The sequence below is a fragment of the Hemicordylus capensis genome, chromosome 3, assembly GCF_027244095.1.
Source record: "Hemicordylus capensis ecotype Gifberg chromosome 3, rHemCap1.1.pri, whole genome shotgun sequence".
NCBI classification, from domain to species: Eukaryota; Metazoa; Chordata; class Lepidosauria; order Squamata; family Cordylidae; genus Hemicordylus; species Hemicordylus capensis.
In genome coordinates, this window is record NC_069659.1 from 334,982,867 (window position 1) to 335,003,163 (window position 20,297).

Below are 20,297 nucleotides of genomic sequence, written 5' to 3' on the forward strand. Positions count from 1 at the left end.
TTCATCAGAGGTTTAGGACTTTGAAGGATTAAATCTCAATAAGCATATAATGAGCAACATTAAAGTTTCTTTTTAAACTATTAATACTTCTCTTACAATGTTGTCAATGAAAAATTATCAATGGGAACATGATAATTATAGCTCTTCCTACTGATTGCCTGTCAGGCGAAGGTTCTCCTGACATCACTTGCATTTGGATAGCTACAGAATCTCCTCTACTTTCTGCAGAAGTTATGTTTCCTGATGACAATATTGAGATAGATATTTGAGACTGATGTACATTTCTCATAGTGAACATTCACAATTAAGGCTTATGCTGAAATGGGCATCTACTCACTGAGAGATCCCCCCCCCCCCATATGGCTGCACTTTGCTACACAAGAAGCATGGCTGGTAGGCCATTATTTTCTCTGAAGCTGATTTGTCTCTGATGTATTTTCATCATGTTAATACATTACAACAACACTGCCATGTATCAGTCATGTGTGCTACTGTCGTTTATGCTTGAGAGTTCTCAAATTTAACAGTTCTGCTACACAGTGAGGCTGTTCTCACACGCAGGCAAAAGTGGGCTAGGGCCAGCCTGGTTTTGTCTTTGTGTGAGAACCACCGAGAGCCACGCAGCTCCCAGCGGAGGCAGAGTGGCAAACCTGCAGGGGAGCCCCAGCGGTTAGCCTGGGTTAAGGGCACAAACACACCATTAGCCAGGGCTAACAGATTGTGTGTCAGTGCTGCACAGCTTCGCACAGCACCCACACACCAGCAGCCTCCCAGCCGGCATTAAACAATTCCCCATAATGCACTGTGCACTCGCACAGTGCATTATGGGAGTACTGGTGCATTATGGGAGCCTCCAAACCTTCCTCCTGCCAACAGAAGCTCCACCCACCCAACCTCAAGGAGAGGATCATCTGCAGGGGAGGTAAGCTTCTCAAGGCTTCTTCCCCTCACCCCTTCAAACCCTTTTCATGGATCATGAGAAAGGGTTCAGTGTTTTCTCTGTGTGTTTTTTTAGTTGGTTTAGCTGACTTTTCTTCTTCTTTTTGTTTTGGTTCTGCCTGCAATGCAGCAACTGAAGGAATGGGATGGGTTTGGACTGCCCATAAATTAAAACAGTAGCAGAACGTATTTAGTCTCTGGTCTTTCTTCAAGCACTATTTTACATTTCAACCTGCTCACCATATGTGCCTACACCCTATGTTTTCTTTGCCACTAATTGCTCCTTTTTGACAATGCCATCTATATGTGCACGCTATTATTGCTCCTTTTATCACCCTAAGCCTATTAATGCCCAGACTTATGGTTCCCAATGGATTTAAAATTAACCAGCTCTCTAAATATTGTTCTGTCTTTCAATACCCCCTGTCCTTTTCAGTTTCTAACTTGGGCTGCGCATAAATTGGCTGGCTATATTTCATTCTTCCAGTGCCTGCAATCTTAAACGTTTGAAAGTGCAGAGCAACAAAATTTATGAATGCAATATTAATATATCTCAGAGAGGAGAAGATAAACTTAGGGAAAGTAAAGCGTTCTACAGACTGTTTGCTTACCTTGGGTCAAAATCTGCCCTTAGACATGCAAGTAAAACTCCCATTGACTTCATTGGGCCCCATCTGGACATTGTTTTTCAGAAAAGTATTTAGCCTTACATAACTTAAGAGGTTAGTCAATCTGATTCCTTTAAAAGTACATTTTCACTTCCTTTTTCTGTTACATTTCCTTTTATGGGAAAATGGCACTGGAAACACATACATATAAAATACAGAGGTAAGTATGAAAGCAATACCACTATTGGGTTTGATGTCTAATGCTCATTGCAGCTACATTGGGGAGGGTTTGTAGTTCAGTGGCAGAGCAGAAACTGTACTTTTAATGCAGAATTAAAAGGTTCAATCCGTTATCTCTAGGTAGGCCTGGGAAAGACTCCTGTCTGAAAACCTGTAGCAGCCAGTGTAGACAATACTGAGCTAGATGGACCAGTGGTCTGACTCAATATAAGACAGGGTTGATAAAAATTGATGGGGGTTTTTTTAAAGGGTTTTTAAAAATTTAAAAAGATTTTAAAAATGTAAATTATATATATTTTATTTTAAATCAATTTTTAAAAATTAAAAAGGATTTTATTTTATTTATTTTTTAAATTCATTAAAAATAATCTAGATCAAAGATATCATCATGAATGTTAATCATAACTTCTTATTATATTTTATGAACATGTTAAAATCTGTATATGGGGATGAGAGGTAACAGACCTGATCAATCCTATTCTGCAGGTGTTGTACATGCAGCACAAACACACAGTCAAGCCCTTGCTGCCCCCATCCCCCGCTCTCTATAGAAGTGTAAAGACATTAGGCCCATTCACACGTTATGCTCAACACTCATATAATGAATGCACAGTGTACACAGGTACAGTCATTCACATGTTACACTGAATGCAGGTACAGAAGTACACTTCCTATCTGTACCAAGCATTTGAAGGACCTGCATCCAGGCTCACGTTTAAATTGAATACAGGTATATTCCTTCACACAAACACGTGTACAATTGCACATTCATCTGTATACTCGTACAACATAATATGAGCGATGTTGTAGCTCATGAGCAGCCAAGACCGGGCTAGGGCAGCTAAACCCAGGCTTGGCTGCCTATGGGAACCTGCAGGAGCTGACTGGCTCCTGCCGTCACCTTGGTAGCAAACCTGCCTAGGGAGCCTGTCTTAAACAGGGTTAAGGGTGCAAGTGCTCCCTTAAGCACATTTCCCTGTATGCATTGCCGGCTGCTTTAAGCCAGCACTGCAACACTGATGGGCGCCTGCCCATCGCTGTGGGGATCCCAATAATACACCGTGCACTTGCACAGTGCATTGTGGGATTTCCGGGTACCGGGACATCATGTCCTGGCCCCCAAACCTCCATCCTATCTGGGGCAGCTGGTGACAGTCTGGGTGCGTGATCAGCATGCCCAGCAAGGTCTCAGGAATCGTCTGTGGGTAAAGTAAGTTTAAGCAGCCTTCCCCACTGCCCGCCTGCCACCCTGCCTGCTTGGTCGTGAGAATGACCTCAATGTCTGAATCAGGCTAAAGAAGGCAAATGAATGAATAGAGGATTTGGGGGGATGGAATAGATTTGAGCAAAGAGGAGGGATAGGGGAAGGGAATAGAAAGTGAAACCAAAAGGGAACAGATGCAATCTTGAGGAAATGATTTCTGAGTTTATCCTCCATAGTTTATCATGGCAGAAGACCGTAAAATAAATACCATTTGGGAATATTTCAATGAACTTCTTGTACCTGTGGATAAATCAGGCATGCATGTGAAATTCAAAAAGTGCAACAAAGAAATGCAAGGCCTGGTTGCCCAAATGAAACATCATTATGACATGTGTGCAGCCATTCTAGTGTGTACATACCTTCTAAAAATGGAGCCTATATCTATCCTTGAATGTGCATTAAGGTTATATGAGACAAGTATGTACTTTTACTAGAAAATGATGATTAAATAGAATCCTCCTGACTAGTGATCTAAATAATTAAAATTGAGTCCTTCTGTGAAGAGATTTAAATCATGATTTAAATCAATTTGATTTAAATCAAATCAACCCTGATATAAAATAGTACCAAACATGTCCAATGGTGCAGGTGATGTTCCAAAGGAAGACAAGACTCCATTTGCAGATAGGTGGGAAGCTCAGGTATTGATATATAGCACTGAGATGAAATGTGTAGAGTTAAGTTCAGATTGAAGCAGTTTTGCTTCTTTTGTCAAATTACAAATGAAGACAATAGACTAATGGGTGAGCTAGGTCTATTTAGAGGTATACAAGGATAGATTCAGGTTACCATATTTTCCCAGATGTGCACAGATTTTTGGCAGTCATCATGCACTGGGAATCAAGAAGAAATAGATAGCTAAAAAGATCCAAGACAAACTGGATGCTACAACAACTGTCTTGTTCATAAACAAGTTCTCTTGAGAGTCACATTAAGAAGAGAGTTTGGGCCAATATCTCAACTACTTTCCCCTAAGGTAGCCATTTCTGTTACAAAATGCCTCAGTTGACTTTAGATCACAACTGGAGACCAGGAAACACCTCTCAAGAGAAACACCACTCAAGAGGTCAAAATTGACTCCAAGTTGCTGATGTGATCTCTAAGCTAGAGATTCACAACTTGTGCAATCAACTTATCTGTGCAGTCTATCATGACCTGAACTTGCATGATTGTCAACATGACAGTCGTGGTGGTTTCAAAAGTTGATGCACATTAGTAGTGGAAAAAACTGTTTATCTGAATTTGTACAAAAGCTCAGCATTTTCCACAACCCTTTCTCAAAAAATGCCTCCTAAAATTCCATCATTTATGAAATCAAACATCAATTTTGCTTCAGGCTTAAACCAAACTACACATGCGGCTATGGGCACATCCAGATCAGCTGTTTTTAACATGGTCTTCTGTTTGACACAATCCACACTGCATTGTGATTCTCTGCACACTTTTCTGTATGTTTTGTGCATGTGTGCAGTAGCTGTTTGGTCTTAAAAGGAAACAGAGGTAAGGTTTATCTTGGAATCACATCTGAATCATACTCCTTATCAGCTCATCCCTTGTGGCCATGGTTGTTATCAGAGAACTAGAACTGAATGGCGACTTAGTAATGAATATTTTGGCATGAGGGCATTTTGCTGTGTGGTCTGTTCAGTGTGCAAACTCCTTGCTTTCATCTGTCTTGAGCCTTTCACTTGACCCTTGACCTTTCCCTTGGCACTGTCCTGTCGTTTCCTTGATTTCGCAAATGTTAGCCTCTCACGTGACCTGTGAACTATGGCCTTTCACTTGGCCTTTGATCTCATAAATTCTAGAAGCTCATACATGCAATCACAGGACAAATAAGCAAAAGAGCTCAAAGAAAAAGCTACTCCTGAATGACACACCAAGTGGAAAGCTAACAATGAGAGTGTCCCAGTTTTGGTAAAATAACTTAGAGCTGACAGGAATGTCCTTGTCTTCACATCAAACCTGGTGTATAAATGGAAGGAAATACTTATTCAATAGCTTCTGTGTTTACTCCTTCAAACTCCTTTTCCGAATAAGTGATTTGAGAAATTCAGCCTTTGGGTTCCATCTGCTAGGAGCAGCTCCTGAGCAAGAGTCCTTTAAATGAATGGGAGCTATGGAGGTTTCAGTGGAGATGATGCAGGTGACATTTCCAATGGACTATGCTCCATTAAATTGCTAGTATCCTATTTGTATGTATGAGTATTCCCTAATAGTGAGTGGATAATATACAGATCTATTATATCTGCAAATTAGCTATGGCTTCTAAATCTTATTGGAACTTCATAAGACAAAATCAGCAACTCACCTTGAGTGAACAACCCTGGGTTTTGACCTCACTGACCTCTATCAGAAGACTAATGAAGCAGGGAACTGTAGTACCCATAATTTCATTCTGTCTAGTTGTACAAATTACCATAACATTTTTTGGATCCTGTGCATTTCCCACCCCCTGCAGCCCTGTACCTAAGTGACATGGCAAAACTGAATATACTGTACATTTTTTTCAAGTCTTATGAGAAAATGTGACCAATAAACCTGATGTCAATTTATATGCTTACCAACAACTTGATACATGTATAGAAAGGTACGTGGACTTGTGCACAGCACATCTGACTACGTATACAACAAAACATGATTTCATAGCTAAAACAACAGTTGTTCATTTTAGGAAAAAAAATCATAGCTAAAATAGCAAGAACTCAGCACAACTATCCACACTGATTCTGCTTGGAGTGGTGGACATGGCCTTTGATTTTCTGGCTCTGACTTGTGTATAACTAATGATCTGCCCCTGGATTGCACCCATGCATTTTTGTTTGGAATTCTTAATCAATTTCTTTGTGGTTACTATGACCCATCACCACAGTTACTGGTAGCACCTCTCCCCAGTCATTCAGAGTGATTTTCATATTCAGAGAGACATTCAACAAAATCTATTCTTTTCTGTTGGTCAGTTATTCACCTTCAGTTGTTTCCTAGAGAGAACTGGTTCTCATTCAGATGTCACCAGTGAGCCCATTTATTTAATCACACAATGCTTCACTATGAAAATACTAAATTTTGTGTATTCCAGAATTCAGGAAACAATGCAAAGCTGTCAGATCCAGTTCCTAAGTAAGGCAGATTTTAACATGCCACTTCAAATAGTTGCAGTTGGCGGGTCTGCTCCCAACATAATATTAGGTTCCAATTCAATACATGCCAGTAACCTGTACTCATTGTGAGCAAACAGATACTGCATCATTTCAATAGGTACAGCTGGAGAGTCCAAAGCCACAGACTCAAAAGAGAAACTCAAGCAGACTTCATTAATTTGCTCATGCTTTTCAATTAGAAAGTATTTGGCTACCGTTCCAAGACACTGAACTCTATTTCCTGCCTCTAATTCTATAGGACCAATTTACTGATAATTTCCTGTCTACATTTGATAAAGTTAGGGGCACATTTAGTTTGTTTAACTCCCTGTTTCACTAGAACAAAGAATCTCAGCCCCAATAGCATTTAATGGAAATTAGGCCAACTTTCAAAAGAGAGCCAGTAGAATGTGTGTAAGTCACGCCGAATAATGTTTATCTTGCTAACTGTTTCAGAGTATTCTGCATGGCTTTTTGTGGTTGCCATTTTGACTTTAGAACATAGGGACCACCTTTATTCTGCCCTGCCAAGCCCAGAGCAATTAAGGCCATAGGGCTGTGCCACCCACAGGAACTTTGCCTCTTTGCCTCACAAGTAGCCCTTGGCACGAGTGTATACAAATATATACGTGGAAGCAGATCACTCAGGTTTCAGACATGTTACTTTTCAGATAACTTCAAACAGATACAAATACAAACTAAGCTGAGCAGAGTCAAGTCCATGTGTAATTTCTAGAAATTCACAATGCTGAGGTTCAAGACTGTCTGCAAGGGCAGCTTCACATGTGCATGCTCAACATTCAGTGGCTGCAGCACTGCTATAGTAGAGTAAATGAGCCGTCACAGAACTAACACTGCACTGTAGAACTTGCATGCCGCATCAGACATAGAGCTTTTCAGTGAAGCCTGTTCACACATTCAGTTGTGAATCCTCAAGCACTGAGAAATGAGAAATTCAGGAACATACATCTTTAACTGAGCTGAACCCAAGTCACGCCCTCTGACCTAGAAGCCTTTTCTGTCATCTTAACATGTTTAAGGTTGTTTGCAGTTATTCAGTATTGCAAGGAAGGCACTCTGCACATGCTCAGATGCCCTCTCATCTTTATTATTACTTCACACTTTCCATTGTTCAGTTCTGGAACTGAAAACAGGTTCAAAGTCAGGTGAACCATGACTCTAATTAAGCACCCATTAAAGCCTTATAACATCTGACACGCAACAGTCTAGTGAATAGACAGAGTGAAAGCTGGGCTTAACTCTCACCTTTACTCTAGGATTATAGGTTCCTGAAAAAAGCAGGGGGCTAGACTACAAAACCCCCAAGGTCCCTTCCAGCTAAAATTCAATTACTTTATTTAAATCACTGTCTAGCAGCTTAAGTCCTCACATCAGTAAAATAAGAACAATAGGGACCACACACACAAAACTGATGTGATAAGGAACACAATGGAAAGCTGGACCGTGCCGAGCACTAGTATGCACAGAACTGGAACAGAACTGGTTTGGTTCAAATCCAGTTCTATTTGAATTGAACTGGGTTTTCCAGTTTGTGCACATCCCTACCTTCCTAGCTTTGTGCCCTAGGTTCACTTAGTGGACGGGCTAATCCTTTATAAGGGCATTATAATATTAACAGTTTTATTTTCAATCCCCTTCCTAATGATCCCAAGCATCGGCACTTTCAACGAGCTGTACACCACAAAACTAAGATCCCTCACCGACTGTTCAGTCCCCATCAGTGTATATATGATGTTGGGTCTTTTGGCCCAAAGTGTGTCACTTCACACTTACATTTAACTGCATTTGCCATTTTGTTGCCCAATCACCCAGTTTGGAAAGATCCTTTTGAAGCTCCTCACAATCTGTTTGGAATTCACTACTTTGAATAGTTTAGTGTCATCTGCAAATGTGGCCAGTTTGCTGCTTATCGCAACTTCTAGGTCATTTATGAATCAATTAAAAAGCCCAGGTCCCGGTACAGATGACTGGTGGACCCTACTTCTTACTTCCCTCCATTGTGAAAAGCATGCAATTATTCCTACCCTCTGTCTCCTGTCCTTTAACCAACTGAACCTATCCCCTTCTTCTATGACTGCTCAGTTTGCTGAAGAGCCTCTGATGAGGAACTTTATCAATGAACAGGAACTGTTCATTGTACTAACTTACAGGAATGTCAGGCAGCTACAGTTTTCCTTTAAAATGTACCAATTGTGCCCTTTCATCACACTTCCTATGCTTTTCTGTAACCCATTCTCTACCAAAGAAGGCAAGGTATCATTTAGAAATTCCAATATTTTAGGAAAAGGAAATGAAAGATTTTCTTTCCAAGTGATGTTCTAAGAAAACATGAGTAATGCTTCTGACTTCAGTGGAAACTGGCTTAAATCTTTGGTTTCAGGTTTTTGGGTCATTTTCTGCCCATAGTGCACTAGAGATGGGAGAATGCAGTCTAGATTGAATGAGATCGTGAAGTCATTATCAGAGCATTCCATAAGGGGCTTAGATAAGATGGGGATTTTAGCACACGAAATGACTGATTGATTGATTGATTGATTGATTTGATTTTTATACCACCCTTCCAAAATGGCTCAGGGCGGCCCGATGTGAAGGTTTGGGACAGAAGGATGGGAGGATCATGTCCTGTGACCTCTGGAAGACGAATGCCACCTTGGGAATCACTGGAGGCTGCGGAGGTGAAAGCATGCCCACAAGACTGCTTCCAGTGATGCCAACATGACCAAGGCCCAGCAGTTGTGCCAGGTTGTATGTCTGTATGTCTGTTGAGCAGGGTCTGAGTGAGTGCTTGTAGCTTTTGAATGCAATCTGTTGGGAGATTGCATTCTATGGTATCTATTAGAAACCATAAAATTGCATTCTATGGTATCTATTAGATACCATAAAATCCCCAAGTGTTGAATCTGGGTAGACGGGTTAGGTGGTTCTTCTGTTCACGAGGAACCCCTGTGCTGCAAGGGTGTGGATCAAGAGGTTGAGATCTCTTTGTGCCTCCTGTAGTGAGGAGAATTGAGACTATCCAAGCCCACAAATACTTGAATCTTTTAAAGTCTGAGGTGTGCAATGAGTGGTGCTATGACCTTTGTGAAGATCCGGAGTGCTATGGAGAGTCCGAATGACAATGCTGTGTACTGGTAGTGCTGTCCGTTGTACATGAACCAGAGTAAGTGTTGGTGTTCCGAGTGGATGGGGACATGGAAGTAGGCTTTGGTCAGATCCAGTGATGCCATGTAGTCTGCGTGTTGGAGAGCATCTACTATGGATTGGAGTGTCTCCATGTGGAACTTCCTGTGTCTCACCTATTTGTTGAAGAACATGAGGTCTAGGACTGCCCAGAGTGAGCCATCCTTCTTGGGCACAGAAGGATGCCTTTTCACTATTCGTCTTGAAGTACCAGTTCTATTTCTGAGATGTGGAGGAAGTGTTGAATTGCCTGTAGAAGGGCTTCATGTTTCTGAAAGGAGCGTGAGTGGTGTGTAGGCAGGAAGTGGTGGTTGGGGCAGCCTATGAGTTCTATTTTGCAACTGTGCAATATGATCCCTGGGACCCATTGGTCTGATGTGGAGGCTTCCCATGCATGAAAGAAGTGAGATAAGCACCCCCCTACACCCCACGCCATGGAGTCAGGAGGTGGATTGGGGCTTTGGCTATTGTCCAAACTGCTATCTGGGGTTAGTGTTTGTTTGTATGAGCTGCTCCATGGTGTGCATTGCTTTCTTGGATCTCTATCTCTTGGTCAGAAGGAGGGATGAAAGGATCAAAATAGTTGAAAGGGTTTCCTCGTGGTGGAGGAATTTCATCCTTGCATGTGGTGGCAGGGCCTTCTTTTTGTCCTTGGTCTCAACCAGGACAAAAACCAATGGTCTTGTAGTGCTTCATCCCCAAATAGCTTGGTGGAAGTAAAGGGGACAGTCATCAGGTTGTTGTGTGAAGCCACATCTACTTGCCAGTGTTTAAGCCACAATGTGTGCCTGGCTACTACATTGGAAGCAGCTGAGCGAGCTGTGAACCAAACAGCATCAAGGGTGGCATCTGTGGAAAATGTCTGTGCCTTCTGTATCTTCAGTAGAATCTGCCTTTGTCTGGTGGGATCTGGCAGTGGTGATTGTAGAAGCTCATCCATCCAGAGCAGGGAGGCCCATGTAATGATGGATGTGGCCGTGGTTGCCCAGATAGCTAACGAGTTGCAGTCATAGCTTCTTTTAAGCTGTGATTTCAGCTTCTTCTCTGTGGGACCCTTGAGAATAGATTCCCCGTCCCATGGTAGGACCACACCTGAGGTGAGGGCTGCTACAGGAATGTCAATCAGAGGCATCTGGAAAAATGCTGCTGCTGTTGGAACAAAGCTATATCTGTTTAAAAATGGAGCCACCTTTTTATGAGATGGGGGGCTCTGCTACTCCTGTTTAACTGTCTCTGAGAAACCTTTGGGGAATGGAAACAGAAGCTCCTGTGAGGCAGTAGTAGACAGCACCGCCTCCCTGGTGCGGGCAGCCTACTCCAGGGACTGAGCCTCTTGGATTCCCATGGGATGTAGTGCCCTATGAAATAGGTCTGAGAAGTCATCAGATGGGAAAGGTCTGCATGAGTGCACCTGCGTTTCAGCAACCTGCCCATCTGAACATTCCCCTTCATCCTTGGAATCTAGGCCCAAATCTATGATATCTGGGGGATTCGTTTGACTGGCACCTAGGATCCCTGGTTTTTGAGGCAAGGACAGTTTAGCTGGGTTACCAGGATGAGGGTCAGGAGAATCATATTCAGAAATAGTTGATGAGTGAGATGACTCTGCCTGCTTGTGTTTGTGTTTTGCCTGTTTCTTTTTGGTGTTTTTATGTTTATGAGACCTCTTGCACTTATCACTCTTCCTTTTTAGGAGGGCTATCTGATGATGAGGAAGAGGAAGAATTGGATGATGATGATGATGATGATGGATCTTCCTCCTGGGTTTATGGTGTTTCAAGGTGTAATTTAGAGGTCTGTGCTGCTCCAATGATTTTTGCAGCATGTGTTGAAACCAGGTTTGCTAGGCTGCAGGCACCTTTCCTGGAAGGGAGGGAGGAGCCATGTTGTTGGGTTCCAGGGGTGGGTGGGTTGGGATTGTTGGGACTCAAAGGCCTCAGACTCACTGGTCGTGGTGAGGTCAGCTTACATGGAGGCAGCATGGTATTTCCACCCCCCTCCATTGGGGTGAGTGGAGTGGCAGGAACGTGTGATGTTGGCCTGCCACTGCCTCCCTCCAGTGGCTGGTCCCCCAGATTGGAGCAGGAGCAAAGCTGAGGCTGTTCAGCCAGTGGGGAGGAGAGGTGCGATCGGTCTCTGTTGGAATGCTCCCTCCCCTATGTTGAGTGGCGAAGCTGCTGGCCACTTCTTTGTTGCCTTGGTGCATTTTTGCTTTGGTTCCAGCCAGCTTTGCACATCCTCTTGTGCCCATTTGTATGAGAGTGGCTGTAGTATTTTTCAGCCCTGTAACGCCACTGCTGAGCCCTCCTCGGGCTCCAGCACAATGGCAATATCAGGGCTGTTTGTCCTTGGAGAAATTGTTAGCGCATCTGCTCTGGTAAGGCGGTGTTGGAATGGCCCTCCTCTTGGTCGAGGCCCTGCCCCCCGTCCTGCAGCATTGGTGAAGACCCAGTAGTCTGCAGTGGTCTGCTCCCAGTTGCATATACCAGCACCATGTGGTGTTGTGGCTTACCAGGCTGTGCCATCATTCCCTTCTTCCTCAGGACGAAGATATTCACAGTGCCCTTCCCGATTGGCTCCATTGAAAGGGAGGAGGGGAGCAGAGAGATTAAGATGGAAATAAATAAAGATCCTTTTTTTTTTAAGGTGGGAGGAAGAGAAACAAAGGAGGAATTAAAGTGGTAAAGAAACAACTAGTTTAATCTAAAATTGAGGAAGATGGCAAGCAAACACACAAAAGAAGAGCTGGGAAGCAGGTGAGTAGACCTTCTCTGTAATGATAGCAGGACAATCTGAACTAGGAGGCTATCTTTTCTTGCCTCTTAAAGGATTTTACCAATTTTAATTTATCCTGGCTCTGGAACATGTGAGAAGCATAACCCAGGTCAAATGTCCTCGTCCAGCAGCTAAGAACTGGTCTTGTGGTAGCAAGCATTAATTGTCACCTTTGCTAAGGAGGGTCTGCCCTAGTTGCATTTGAATGGGAGGCTATGTGTGAGCCCTGTAAGATATTCTGCTCAGGGGATGGGGTTGCTCTTGGAAGAGCACCTGCCTGCTTGCATGCAGAAGGTCCCAGTTCCCTTCCTGGCATCTCTAAGATAGTGCTGAGGGAGACTCCTGCCTGTAACCTTGGAGAAACTGCTGCCAGTCTGTGAAGACAATACTGAGCTAGATGGACCAAGACAGAAGGCAGCTGACTAGGTAGAAGGCAGCTTCCTATGTTCCTATGAGAATGCCTGCTTTGGAACTACTCAAGCTCTTAATGATTCAGAGGAATATTACTAGACAGTTGTAACACAAATGCATTTTTTAAAACTCTCTTTTGCCCCTTTCTTTTTATTATCTCCTAAGAAGTCAACTAATACTTTGCCCTTTCAGTGAAGCTTAAATGGTAAGCACAACTAATTTAATGAAAGTATATGTAGTACTTTCTCTGCAGGGACCTGGGTTATTTCAGCCGTGAACATAGTGAGCAGCTGCAGGTGTTGTACTAAATAAAGTAATAGAAAGTGTCTAACCGGTAACAGTGGAAGCCCTGTTTCAAGCCCCTTGTCTGCTTCTTATTAATAGCCGGGTTCTTTTTTTATCAGCAGTCACAACAGCCTCTACCTTCTTTTTCAGGGAGAATATTTGGACAGGGGAAAGATCTATTTTGAAATGGCTACCAATGATTTGGTGTCTGCAGCCAGTTTGTAGTCAAATAAGCTTTCAATCTTCTTGCACAAGGGGAGAAGGTAAACCTGTGATTCAGAAAAGAGAGGAAACTAGGGGTTACAGAGGTTGGAAGGGCAAGTACTATGAAACAGACCCCCTCCATCAAGTCAGAAACCTTGGCAGGATAACTAGAAACAGACCAACCCTAAATCCTCTAGTTCATGAGTTAGCAATAAGATAATTAGCTTGAATAAAACTAATATTTCAGTGTTCAGTTTCACCAAGGCACAGAAGAGGGATTTATTAGTGAGGATGTTGGTGAGATTTTTTTAAGGCTTTAGTTGAGCTGTTCTGTTAAAGGACAAATATATTCACAAGCTGATAAAAGAAGACAGTGAATGCAAAGTGACACTGTTGCCTCGATTTGCCTAGTAGCAATTCTCTCTCTTTCTCTCTCTCTCTCTCTCTCTCTCTCTCTCTCTCTCGTATAACACTGGAACTGATTGCCAAGAAATTTAGGATGACAAAAGGAAGTACTTTTTCACACAACACATAATTAACCTATGGAATTCTCTACTACAAAATGTGGTGCCCAGCCAGGATGCCTTTATGAAGGGCTTAGATAAATCCACAGAGAACAAGTCTACTTGTTCAATGGCTACTGGTCTGGGGGCTATTGGCCACCTTCAGCATAAGAGGCAAGACATCTCTAAATATCAGTTGCAGGGGAGCAACAGCAGGAGAGAGGGCATGCCCTCAGCTCTTGCCAGTGGGCTTCTCAAAGGCATCTGGTGGGTCACTGTGTGAAACAGGATGCTGGACTAGATAGGCCTTGGGCCTGATCCAGCAGTGCTGTTCTTATGTTCTTATGCATCATCAGAATCTCTGGCAAAGAGGAGAAAATTCTGAAGATTTTGTCCTTGGCAAAAGAAGCACAAGCAAATTGTATGTGAGGGAGAATGCTGGACAGAAATATATATAACCTGTGTTGCATCATAAGTTATCAAAAGAATGTTTGCATTAGCTATTTCCTTCACTGAGAGGAAGTGAAAGTGTTGGACTGTTTTGGAAACTACAGCCCTGCTATCAAGAGATGATGATGATGATGATGATGATGATAGAGGAGGAGGAGGAAGAGGCCTGGCCTAGATTTGCAACTGAATGAAGTGATGGCATCCTGATGTGATAGAGTGGGCAGATAGATTGCAAGTGGGTGAGTATCACATTTATTCACGCTTTCCTATATTAAACACACACAAATACACACTCTGCAAGTAACTAACCACTGAGAGAAAAGTTCTGGGTTAGCATGCTTCCTACTGTGCAAGCTCTACTTGCAGAGGGGGAGACGGTTTCAAAACATTCAAAAACGTGATCCCCATCTGTAATCTGAAGTGGTTCAGTCCATATTACTATCTCAGGTCTTTACCATCTCATTCTGCTGAATGTGTCGACTGGACCAAATGCGGAAATGGTCATGACTAGCCAACACTACAGCACTTCTCACTTTCCACAGGTCACCCAAGAAGGTTGAAGATAGCAAGAGAGAATATTTGGTTTGCATCTGCTGCCTCTTCTAGGTTAAGGAGGCCCACTGCGTGTGCTTTTGCCCAAGTGCTCCAAAATCCAAAATAGTTAAAAATTTGCACTTTCTCTCAGTGAAGGAAATATCCTGAGAGGGACCTATATTAGGTCTATCTACAACATATAATTGAATCAGTTATCAATTAAACATCTTTTGATTGATTAGTGAAGGTACTTGCAAGAAATCATACTTTTGAAAATTCTAAATTGTTTCTAATACAACTAATTACAAAAAGTGTGCATCATTTATTTCCTCCTCTCTCTTACGGGAGGCATTTCCTCCTCTCTCTTACGGGAGGGAATACCACTTGCCTGCTGCGGGTATTACGTACAAATAAAAATAAAAAGAGTGTGCTTTTTTCTTCAGAATTATGCTTTATCCATATACAGATGTGTGCAGTATTAATCAATTAATCTAAATCCGCTTAATCGACTGAGATTTCTTTAATTGAGTGACAACCGTAGTCTATACATTTTCCCCAGTTAGTGAAAGAAAAGAAATATCCTCTAAAGAAAACATCTAAATATGTATGCACTCATTTACACACGCACACACACACACACACACATGCATGTGCGTGCAGATAAGTAACATTAGTTACTCTCCAAATGCTCTTCAGGAAATTCCATCTATTTGATGAGCTGTTGGCTTACTGAAGAGCATTTCACATGTCATCAGCTCTCTATTGTGTTGTTTTTACCAAATCCCTCTAAGCAAGTTTTATTTTTCTTTCAGAAAGAAACTATGTTGTTAACAAAAATACAGTTTCAGTCAGAAGTCAATGGAAGGTGTGTGAAATATGTTTCTATCTTGAAGGAAAGAAAAGCATGTATTTGAATTTTAGTGGCCGGGGGTGGGGGGGGGGGTAGGATATATCAGGCTTCTTGGAGTCCTGTAGTGGAATGGCCCTTGGCAATAAGCATAAGAGTGGGGGAGGGGGTTGGGAACAAGCTGTCTTTTAACACTTCAAACTAGGATGATTTAACAGAGAGTGTCTCAATTTTGGGAGCCCCCCTTCCCAGACTCTACCCAAACAAAGCTACTAATGTGTGGTCATTTTCTTGGCAACCCCACTTGGTGCTGATAACACCACTGCCTCCTATTCTCCAAGGATCTGGCTGCTGGAAGACTGCTCCGTACCTCATCCCCCTGATGCTTCTGATGCGGGTGATCCTCCGACTGCACGGCGCCAACCACAACATGCTACCCACCGTGAGAGAGCAGGACGCAGGCTGCTCTAGTCAGGAGTTATCGTCTATCATACTGATTGACGAAACCAAGAGTGAGCAGAAAAAATAAACATGAACAGAGGCTGCAGTGTATGGGGCAGTCAGCTGGGAGTTCTAGTATTTGGCCTTGGTGATCCTACTCTCATGGTAGGTTATCTTTTCCTTGTGCTATCATTTATCATAACTTTGAGGGCCAGTGAAAGAAGCAAACCCTATGATTTTTCTATTGGGGACATTAATTAAGTGCTTCTTTTTTTAGAACTACTTCCTTTGCCCCGCAATAACAATTCCACTACCTCAGTCTCTGTTCCCTGGAGAACAGTGAAACCCAATCTAAGTACAGTCCGCTGCTGCTTCTCCTTTAAAAAAAGAACCCAAAAAACTTTTATTACAGCAATAGGCCATTTTAGGCAATTAACCTTTGCTAAACTGTCAAACCCGGAATTCATATGCAGACATATCCTATCGCAAACATTAACTTTCCATCACAGCAAAGAAGTTTAAAAGACAGCAACGTCCTTCATATTATTTGCCAATGGACGTTGCCTTTGTCACTAACAACTCCTCTTGAAATAATGGCAGTTGACTTTTGCAGGCACAAACCAAACCATGTATTGATCTTGACAGCCACCATAAAGTACTCTCTGAAGTGTCAGTAACAAAGATGATTTGTATGTGGCTTGCAGTCTTCCAGTGTCTTAATAGCTTTCTCATTCCAACACAGAAAACGCCAAGCATAAACCAGCTGGTTAAAGCTGATACAAGCATTTCTTCTCTCAGCAGGCCATTCTTGCATAACCATTTATTCTGCCGAGTTTTAAAGTGCCTGAAGGATTTAATTATGTACATAGACAACCACTATAAACTCTATTCTAGGTTTTTTATTGACTTTTGTACTGGGCAGCTCTTAGGCATTTCAATTAAGTGTTTTTATAAGAAAAGCTACAATATTGTAAACTATATATATTTTTTCTCCTTTGTAGATCATTCCAAACAGTTCGGATTGATTGAATAAAGTTTATTTAATTGACAGGATCTTTAGTAGCTTGAAAACTAGTCATGAAGATGTACATAATAAGATACGTTTCAATAGGCTGCCAGGATCATTAAAAGTATCAGAAGAAAACAGTTTGGCTCACATAACACCAGAGGCGTATCTAGGGAAAATAGTGCCTAGGGCAAGCACTGAAATTGCGCCCCCTTTCCAAATACCTGACACCCATTTTTCAGATAACTTTACCATAATATCAGCTGAAAAATACAAGGAAAGCTTGTTAATCTTTTAATATTTCGAAAACTATTTAGCAGTGGATATAGCCAGACCAAAAAATGCTGCAAAACTACAAATTTCAGTATGATGGGGCTCATGAAATACCCAAATACTATGTGGAGGTGTACTTGGAAAACTAATGTCTAATTCTTTACTATGCATTGCAGCATCACTATTACATAAGTTTTAAAAATAAATGCAGAATTTGACTTTTCCCAGATACTCTGAAAATAAAGGATATGAAGAGTAAACTGTGTCATTGCTTGGAATATATTCTAGTATTTCAGAAAGATAGTTAAAATGAGAGAAAGAGAGCAAGAAACTCCCAGTGGGCCTTAATACTAAGGATTGCACACTGATTAAAAGACAAACTCACCATTAAATAGCCATATTATTAAGACATCACATTTAACTCACTTATCACAAGAAGCAAAGTAAGAGCAAATGAATACTATTCTAGCACATAAGCTTCAGCTCATTATTCACAAGCCCTGATTCTCTGTACATAGTGCCAGACTGAATATGTGTACAGTGACTTATATTATATTAAATTTTAAAAAAAACACCTGTAGCCCCTTTGGGGGGCTTCCTAAAATCTGTGGGGTGGGTCTGAAAAGGTTCCCCCTCCCCTCGCTGGCCTCTAGGGCTTTGCAGGGACCATTTAAGCATGTGTGGTGGCCATTTTTTTTCCCAAAATGGCTGCCGTGCATGCTCAAATGGCCTCTGCGAGGCCTGGCACGGCCTAGGGTCTCACAGAGGTCATTTGAGCATGCAGGGTAGCCATTTTGTTTTTGGAGGCCACTTTTATTTATTTTTTAATTTTTTTAAATGGCGCCCCCCTTCAAGTGGCGCCCGGGGCACATGCCCTGCCTACCCTACCCTAGATATGCCCCTGCATAACACAGCTGTAACAGTGTTACTTTAGCCCAATACTGGTCAGTTTGATCAAATCTAAGATGGCAAAATATCTGGCAGTGAGTGGCATGTCTGTGTGGCAGATCTCCACACTAATTCTTCCAGTGCTAGCTTTCCAGCACCATAGGCATTAAATCAGCAGCATGGAAAGTGTGAAATAAAAGGTGAACAACATGATAATCATAAAAGCGGTGCAGCTCTTGCTGAAAAGTATCACTTCAGACTGCAATTAGGGATAGTTGAATGCTCTATAATATAAGTATTTTCCTGCACATAGAAATCTAGCATGTCTTGGAGAACAGAACCTAGCCTTCTTACAGGTGGCTCACATAATTTAGTTTGTTTAGTTTTCCAGATGCAGGATTTCCCCCACCCGCTTTCCCCACCAAAGGGAGAGTATTTAACCACGCTGTCTCCCAACTGCAGCCTGAAATGGCATAATTAAGCCAGGACTAGACTATTTGATTGTGCCAGTTTATATTGTTTGACTTTAGGTGTCCTCAATTAAAAGAGGTCTCTTCCTCTCTGCTTCACTTCCAAACTGGGAAGTTGGTTGTGCAGGATTCATGACTAATAGTGATCTCTGATGATATATCTATTTCTGTGCTATAGTGTACCAGATACAGGGAAGGATCCAGTATACTACAAATAGGAACCTCACTGTGTGTTTATATGTACTGCAGGGTTTGGAAAATGTCAAAAGAACTTCATAAGGACCACTTCACACATTTATTTATTTTTTGTTTTGTAAAATGTATACCTAAAAACCTAAAATATGAATGCCATCAGGTGTCTGAAAATGTGTATATCATGAAGTTTTCTGATTTTTGCGAAATTCATGTGGTTGTTCATCACAGATGCCTGTAATAGTAGAAGGGTGGTATATAAACCTTTTAAAATAAAATGAATAAAATTATGTAGCCATGGGGGATAAAAGTATAACTGGGCATATACTCAGTATCAAACTCAAGGTTGTTATGTAATGTGTGAAATAGCCCGTAGATACCTCCACATTGATCTACCCTAAAACTTTTTTTCTGGGGCCTCCTTACTAGCATCATTGAATATCACCAGTTAGTTTGGAATCCACAACATGAAGCTGATAGCATTAATGGCTCCAAATCTTTAGGAGAGGAAAAAGTTGCTCACCTCAATTGCTTGTTTCTAAAGTATTTACGAGGCTTCTGCAAGCTTTCCTGTGTTATGATGTGGGATATTTCAGTCTCAGCAGGTGGCCGATGAAGACCTTGTCTGCAAAAATATGCAATACCTTCCCGAGACCTTAACCAGAAACGTGTACCTTCCTGGTTCCCTAACCATTCTAATTTCCCGTCTCTCCCCTTAATCTGCTCTGCAAACCATGAGTGTGCATTCAAATCTACCTCAAACATTTTGCCCACAGGCCATGTAATTCCGAAACAAGCAACTGGCATTTTCACAGCTCAAGAATAATAGATTAATTTGAACCTAATGTTGCTGTAGTTTACTGCTCCAAATGTTCTGGTGTAGACATAGCCTAGAGGCACAGGGCTGTGGCATGCGCAACTCCTGGAACCGTAGCTACAGTTGGCTTAACATCTGTGCATCACATTTGCCATGCGCCTCATTATCGTACACCCCACTGTGCCTACCTGTCCCAATCAGCTTCTCAGCCACAGGCAATCCAATTTCCCCCCCTCAACTAAGAATCTTTGTTCTCCTTCTCACTTACTAAATTTTTGCAAGACTTCTGCAAACCTGAGCCGGGGGTGGGGGTCTGTCCCTGCAAACCTCTTAGGTTTCTACAACCTTCTTAAATTCTCCATCAGGGACAGGGCAGTGGGATGGAGGGAAATTATTACAAAGTTAGGTTTCTGACATGTCACCGCATAAATTGTGCCATTTGCAGGATTTAATATATAAAAGCCTGTGACTAAGCACACAAACATGTCATAAAGAATGGAGTTGTTTGTTTTGACTTTAACAAGTTCAACCTGGATCAATTCTCTGTAAACAAAGGAAGGGTAATTTCTAATGCCAGATAAAAATCCTTGCTGCAGAAAGGTTACTGTCCAAAATCAAAACCAACTGTTCCTACAGATGAAAGTAGCCAGTTAAAAGTTTTAGGGCATTTTCACAAGCAATGGCAAAAACACCTTTAGCCTGTGCTATTTGTGTACACATGTCAGAAGTTTCTCTAGCGTCATCTAGAATATGCAAGAATCCAAAAACAAAGGAGAGCTGCATGTGATGGTCACACACAATGTTTGTAT

General features: G+C 41.9%; 1 protein-coding gene and 1 long non-coding RNA gene across 11 annotated transcripts in view; one reads left to right on the top strand and one right to left on the bottom strand.

Moving 5' to 3' along the window:
• Positions 1–20,297, bottom strand: part of MECOM (MDS1 and EVI1 complex locus) — a 744,249-nt gene that overhangs the window by 202,399 nt on the left and 521,553 nt on the right. The window lies entirely within an intron of this gene.
• Positions 12,037–17,340, top strand: LOC128351201 (uncharacterized). The gene is made up of 4 exons (XR_008319638.1): positions 12,037–12,148; positions 14,125–14,259; positions 15,367–15,419; positions 15,743–17,340. It is a non-coding gene; the product is annotated as an uncharacterized LOC128351201 (long non-coding RNA).